Raw genomic sequence first — 7941 nt, forward strand, 5'->3', positions numbered from 1 at the left:
TGGGATACTTTCTCTAGCGTCAGTAAAAAGCAAATGCATATAAATAGAAAAGAGGAAAGAACTGAGCGATCAGAATATATATTACACAATGGTTTAATTAATCAATGTACGCAAATGCAGGAACACACTTGGCAATAAAGCTTTCGTTTCTTGAAGCACTGAAATAGAAACAGCTGAAGTAAGGCTACCCTGAGTGAACTTTAAAGAGGAAACAACAGGGCGAAATCAATTGTACCTTAAGAGCGCACACGTCTTGGGCTGCCAGCTGAGAAAAACTAATGTTGTGATGCATTCTGCTTCAGCTCTAGTAGAGTCATTTGAACGAATAACAATCATGAGCTCTGCAGGGAAGTTTCAAAGAGGCTGCCAAGGCCAGGTGCTTTTGAGGAAAGGTAATAGTAAGGAAGGCTATAGTAAGGAAGTTATTATACACAGTGGCCACAAAAAGTATTTGGACTTCTTTGCAATATACAAACTTTTATAACATATAACATTTAAAATGTATTTTAGTAATATGTTTTAACATAGCACACTATTTCAATGAATAGTTCATTCCAAAATGAAAATTTGCTGTAAATGTTCTCACCCTCAGGCCAACCCCAATATACTATAAGTTTGTTTCATCATCACAACAGATTTGGAGTAATTTAGCATCACTTGTTCACCAATGGATCCTCCAGTTGATAAAAACATCACAATAATCCACAAGTAATCCAGATGACTGCATGCAGTCCATCAATTAGCATCTTGTGAAGTGGAAAACTGCATAGGAAACATGCATGGATAAAGTTGTGTGGATTGTTTGTGGATTATTATGATGTTTTTAACAACTATTTGAACCCTCAAAATGCAATCTTTTCCCCAAATCTGTTCTGAAGAAGACACAGATTCATCTACATCTTGGATGGCTTGAGGGTGAGTAAATTTAAATTTAAAACTATTTCCTTAATCTAAACTTTTCATATAAATACATTTCTAAGGTTTTAAATGATCAACCATGGATCAAATTGGCATCCTCAAAGCAAGCAGGCAAATAAAAAAATAATGTCATACCAAAAACTATCTCGAAAAGTTAAGTGTGTTCTGAGGAAAGGTCTTATATAATTTATTTGCATTGATTGCTTTCCTAGTTGTTTTTCATGCAATAAATGCTTAAAAATGTTCATATAAAATTTTGCCGAACTAGTCAAACTGTCAAAAAAGTTTAGTGTAAGAGTGACCAAGAGACCAGTTACAGCACAGAGCATAACCTTTTTTTTTTTTTTTTTTTTAATAGTAAAGATTTCAACAATATTTTCAGTTCTTAGGTCTTCATAGAATTCAGAACTTCTGACAATTTCGGACAAGGAACAAATGTGACACCCAAAATGTATTTCCGTATGCTTTTATAAATTATTTTATTTTGCCCAGAAGAATCGTTGCATGTAAATGACATTTCCTTCATTGAAAATACTCAGTCAAGGAGGAACTTTCAACAATGATCTGTACTTTTTCATTTCCTATCAATGTCCTGTTGCAAAAGCGAATGAAGTTTTGTAACTCTAAATTTCATGAATGGTGCAGGAGAACAACCACGAAGATTGCAGGAGAACAACTTGAAGGCTGTTGATGTCCGCACAGATGTTCATTTCTAGGAAGCATCAGTTCTTATTGCTTTAAGCCCTTAATCTTAAATCTGCCTTCCTGGGTCCAGACAAATTAAAAATTCTGGTGCAAATTTCTGATGCTCCTTACCAAAATCAATAACCCTAATCATCACGTGACAGCTGCTGACAAAAAAAAAACAACAAAAATTCTGCTAATCTGGGTTTCATGTGATAATCAGTTTTCTTGTGAATCCCAGGAAAGACATACGTGCAACAGGTTGGACAGGGATTCTGAGGGACCAAGTGAGGCTAAGTTGGACTTGTCCTGAGAGGACCAGTCAGATTAAAGCACAGGCATCTGCTCTGTAATGGGTGCAGTGACTTGTTTATGTGTTCATCTAGATGCCATGTAGAATGCCTACTCCACCATCATTCTCACCGAAGACTTATAATCCAACTGTAGTCTAATATCTCTGAGAAAAGACAGTTAACAGGAATGAGGGAAGAATTAGCATATATGTAAGTGAAAAAGACAGCATGTGCTGGTCATGAGGTGCAGTGGACTGGACTCCTTCACTCAAATGTTCTAGTTTTGGCTTTCATTAAGCACATGCAGGACAGCCAAAAGCTTTGCAAAAGGGGTAGATTACAGGTCTAGACCACACAACAGGAAATGATAGGATGCAAAAGAGATCAAATCTAGTACAGTGCAGATCCCTGAGTTGGCAATATTGTAAGGTAGGCTACAGCTACTGTAAAATTATGTTTTAAACTGATTATGGTTCTACAATAAATCTAGACCCTTGTTTCTTGTTCTCGATGAACTTGGCTGAACATGAAGATGGCAGATCACACTACAACACTAGAAAGGTCTGTCTAAAAATGGAGCAGATTGAAGGAGTGTTTCTAGGGCTTCATTTTTTGAATTGTCATTTTGCCAGTGTCCATATCAATTACAGTTAGCTTAATGTCCTCGTACATTGAAATTCAATTCCATTTGAAAATAATGATGTAAAAATGCAAATATCAGTGTCTTTATTTGCTCATAAACATGATTAATTTTAGAAAATAAATCACATAGACAGCAATGAAAACATATTCGCTTTGCGATTCCTGTTGGTAGAAATCTTAACACGTTTTTCAATATTGTAATATAAACATCAAGTGTTTATTTATTTCATATTAACGCCCTCTAGAGGCTTTGTGAAGCTTTAATAATAACAACGTTCTGCCCGGAACTAAACAAGTTGACTTTGTTTTATTTCTTATGAACATTTTACCGGACGTCCTTCTTGACAGCAAGTAGCACATGCGTTTAGCGTTGATGTTTACACTAAAGTCTTCTTAAGAAGATCTTGCAAAACAGAATGATTTTGAATGAATAAACTCTACAGCTAATTTTATGTTTTGTTCAAAACCTAGCCCAGGAAATTTAACTTAGTTATAAGCAGAAGTGTAGCTAAGAATCTAATTATGTATTAAGTAATGTGTATGTAATAAAAGTATGTAATCCCAACAGCCCATTAATGAATACACATTCAGATAATTAACTATTTGATAAAGTATCAATGTATTCATTGAAATATTTAGATTCAGATTTGTATAATTAATTTAAAAAGCCATGTAAGGCAAAGCAGAAGTGCTGGGGCCTGTACCATGGTGGTAGCTGAACAAATTCAGAGTTACAGGATTAGTTTTGAGTTGACAAAACCAAACCTCTCCAATCCGGCTTTGTTGGTACCATGATGCTGTTCATCAACTTTCTTTGTCAACTCAGGCTTTGATCCTGAGTTTGTGGAGCGCGTGTACATGAATGTGTGACATCACTGGCGAACCAACCAATCACGAGCCTTGCAACACAAAGCTGTTTGATTTACTTCTCGTGAGAGACCCAGCGAGATTCAAAACTAAAGGTTAAAGGTTTTGCTAAAAGGTTAAGAGATTGAAGAATATGACAAATTTAAATGTCATATGAAAATGAAGGAGGACTTATAAAAATAAATTATCTTGCTCCATCAGTGTAGTCACAAGTGGAACTTGTTAACTAAGTTTATACATTTGAAAAAAATATAGTGATAGAGACTTGAACATGTAAGGGTCAGATTTGTAATTTTTAAAATAGTGCAATCTTTTGATACTACAGCTTATTTACATTACATTATATGTATACATTAATATGTATTTAAAATAATGTATAATAACTGTTAAAACTAAAATGGCTTAATAATGGATAAATAATAATATGAATCACAATAATTATTTAAATCATAAAATGACTCAGTTATTATCATTAAAGCCAGACTTCTATTTTTTTTTTTTTTTTTTTAGCATTAGTGACCTTTGGAGCAAGATAAACTGGAGTGACTTTGTGTCAGACATGTGTCACTTCTCTCACATCTGATTGGTTCACCTTCAGTTTGAGACCTTGAATCCAGAACATAACCTGCCCCGGAGCAGGTTAGCCGTGGCAGCGTAAGATACCATGGCAACGAACACCGATTAAAGCCGAGCCTACTTTCATAGTACCTAAAACCCAGGGTTGGCGGAAACTAAGCTGAAAACATAGCTGGCTAGCCACCTAATCCAGCTTCATGGTACAGGCCCTGCTGTGGTGACTGCTCACCTGATGAAAACACAAGATCGGAATTTACAGGATGCATATACTATGCATATACTAACCACTTGTGAGAGCATTATTATTGAATAGAGTTCCCACTCATTTTCTCAGAATGAATGAAGCATTTATGGACCAGCTGGGCACCCCTTACGAAAGGGAAAAATATATTTACCAATATATTTCTTAAAATATATTGTGATATATTGTAATATATTATTTCCCCTTTTTAGGCGGCCACAGATCTGTTATATAAACAGTTTAGGTTGAAGAAAATGACAGAATATACTGGTTGTTACATAATTTCCTTTTTTGCTTAAAAACAGTGTACTGTGATTTTCATTCAGCTTTCTACACCCTTTAATATGAATACAACTAATGAAAGAAAAGTTATACAGAAGTCACGTGTTTCGATCAATTCAGAACTCCAGAATGTGCCTAAAGATGTCTTCGCTGTTGACCCTGCACAAACCCAGAATGCAGAAGCTGTATAGAGATGTAGAAAGTGCAGGTGAATTGTTTTAGTTTTTAAAAAAAATTCTGTTGATATCCTCTCAGTTATTTTGAATTCACGGACACTGCAGTCACAACCTGCTGTTGTCTTGTTTCCCTACAGATGCAGCACTTTTCCCGTCGCTCCAGCATTCTCCGTCACTGTGTGGGAAGTGGAGCCTCTGCGTTCTCTCATAAGAAGATGAGGATAGTGAGTGATAGTGAGGATCAGAGACAGTGCACATCTTACTTTATAGAGCCGTTGCAGTGGATGGAGCCTTACTGGGTGTTATGGAAGGACAGGTAATACCTCACTGCTTCACACATCTGGACACACAATTAAATAGAATTATCAAAACATTGTTCTCAACTGTACATTTGTTTAATGCTAAGCGTATATTCTTTGATTATTGAGAAAGAAAATGGAGTAGATTTAATATTGATTTATCCTTTATTTAAAAGGTTAAAGATATTGCATGATATTTTGTGCTTGGGAGGCCAGAGATTGTATTTGCTGTGCAATAAATGTGTGTACTTTTCTGTTTCTTTGTTTTTAAATGACATTTCAAAAAAATATCTCTCTTGTGGTTTTGTGTCCCAGGTGTAGCTCAAAGCTGGGCTCCTTTAACTGGTCTGGTGAGCAGTGTTTGTGTGGGAGCTGGGTAACACCAGCCTTGCAGATGCACAAGAACAGAGTGGATTAAGTCAAACACATCAGTATGTCTGAACTCAAATGACCCGCCATTAAGATCTGTATCATATGAGTTTTCTAGTGTCCACAAGCTCCTTCAGAAATCATTCTCATAGGCTAATGTACTGCTCAGGTAAATTATTATAATTATCAGTGTTGAAAATCAGTGTTGCAATTTTTTCAGGATTGTTTGATGAGTAGAAAGTAAAAAAAAAAAAACAGTTTTAAATAGAAATCCTCTTGTAACATGATCATTTTCTTTACTGTTACGTTGTCTTTTTTAACAGTTTTAATGCATCCTTGTGAGTTTTTTTTTAGAAAAAAATCTACTGACCCTAGGACTGTCGTAATAATATATCGATTTATTACACAATATATGTACAAGATCTCAATAATTTTTGGTGATGCAATATATTGCCCATTATATTTACATAAAAATGTGTAAAAAATTTACATAATGTGGTGTAGTTGGTGCTAGTTCAAAATGCATATACAAAAAAGTTTAATCTGCAGATATGGCCTTGTTAAGTGCTTTTGTGCATATGGAATATGCAGAATACTGGGGCAAAATATCTCAAAACAAAAAGTTGTTATCGCGACAGGCCTAACTGACCCCAAACATAAGTCTATATTCAGGATATATTTAATTGGTTCTGTCTTTGTTCATGAGAAGCCGAGTATGGTTAATTCAACCAACTTTTGCATCACACTGTAAATTAACAAAGATCTCAATTGTGAAAAACATGGGTTTTTCCATCCTGTAGGTGGCGACAGATAGCTAGTACTGTACAGTTGGATTACATTTTGCGTGATAATCAAAACTGAGAAGGACAAAGGAGTATTAATTTTCGTTTACAGTGGTGCTATAGATGACATATGATCAGCATTTAATGCAAATGTGAGACTATTTGTCTTGGTTATGAAGTAATAGATGTGTTAGTGTAATGCGTTAATCTCTTCTAACGGTTTTGGCTTCTGGCTCGCTTAATCTGCTGCTGTATAAAAAAAATAAAAAATAAACTGCTCACAGAAATTATAAATTGCACTGAAGTGCCACACAGAAAACAGTTCCTCCATTGGAGATCATGTACTGTATATTTGTTTGAAATGTAGCACTAGTACAGATTCATGACCATGTGGTTTCTTCCTGGCCCTAAGTTCATGGATGTTTATATGATGTTTATTGAGGGAGTCTGAGTGACATTGTGGGTGGTTATGGCATTGAGTTGTGAGATCCTGTTGTGTTTATGAGGGTCATATCCTTCATGTAATGACCTGAACTCTCTCTGTGAAGTGTGAAGGAGTGAAGAGCCACCCGCTGCACACGTGCATAATAAGTGAGACTCCATCAGCTGAGAGAGGAGCAGGATTTCAGGAACACACTCCTCAAAATGAAATTCTTACACAGACTAGTTGTTTTTGTTTTGCCAAGAACATTTAAAAATTAAAATAATCAAATTGGTGTTTTGGCAGGAATATACGTGGTTTATTTGGTTAGAGCTGAGATGGAGGTGTGGAAAAGCTAGGCGTCTGATTGGATCAGAGACTCACTTAAAGCTGTAATTCGGCACTTTTGTGCAGTACCAGTCTTCACCTTTTCAATAGTAGCAATTTAGCCTAAAAAAAAACTTAGAGTAGTGTAAATAACAGTTTTTACAGACATGCCACACATCTGAAATTAAGAAAGATGCTGTTCTTATAAGTCAAGTCGAGGTGAGTTTATTAATATAGTACATTTCGTACACAATGGTAATTAAATGTGCTTTACATAAAAGAAAATAAAATAATCATGAAAAAGAATAACGAAAATAAAAACGTATTTATTTTATTTAGACTTATTTAAAATGAATTTAAAACAGTTAAAAATAGAAAATGATTTTACTTAAAATACAGTGAATACGTAAAATACAGTGCAGTCGGTTCGGACATAGCACAGTGCTCATTCAAGAAATGCACAGCTAAACAGATGAGTTTTGAGTCTAGATTTAAAATGATTTAATGTTTTAGCACATCTAAACTCTTCTGGCAAGCTGATTCCAACTGCGGGCAGCATAGTAACTAAAGGCGGACTCCTCTTGTTTGTGTGAACCCTTGGTATTTCTAACTGACTTGACCCTAATGATCTGAGTGGTCGTGTCTAAGTTTATATTCAGTGAACATATCTGCAATAAATTTTGGTCCTAGGTCATTGAGTGATTTATAAACGAGTAAAAGTACTTTAAATCCTAAATGTAACTGAAAGCCAGTGTAAGGACCTGAGGACTGGTGTGATATGCTCAGATTTTCTGGTTCTAGTCAGAATCCTGGCAGCAGCGCTCTGGATGAGCTGCAGCTGTCTAATGGTCTTTTTGGGAAGGCCGGTGAGGAGCCCATTACAATAGTCCACCCTGCTGGTGATAAAGGCATGAACAAGTTTCTCCAAGTCTTGACTGGAAACAAACATCTAATTCTTGCAATGTTTTTTAAATGATAGTATGCTGATTTAGTTACTGATTTGACATGACTACTGAAACTAAGGTCTGTCTCCAGAATCACACCAAGATTTACTGACTTGATTT

General features: G+C 35.5%; 1 pseudogene; it reads left to right on the top strand.

Annotated features, from left to right (window-relative positions):
• Window positions 1–334: 334 nt before the first annotated feature.
• On the top strand, window positions 335–5429 carry LOC113040381 (dual specificity protein phosphatase 12-like; annotated as a pseudogene).
• The last annotated feature ends 2512 nt before the right edge of the window (window positions 5430–7941 follow it).

This window comes from Carassius auratus, chromosome 2 (genome assembly GCF_003368295.1).
Source record: "Carassius auratus strain Wakin chromosome 2, ASM336829v1, whole genome shotgun sequence".
NCBI classification, from domain to species: Eukaryota; Metazoa; Chordata; class Actinopteri; order Cypriniformes; family Cyprinidae; genus Carassius; species Carassius auratus.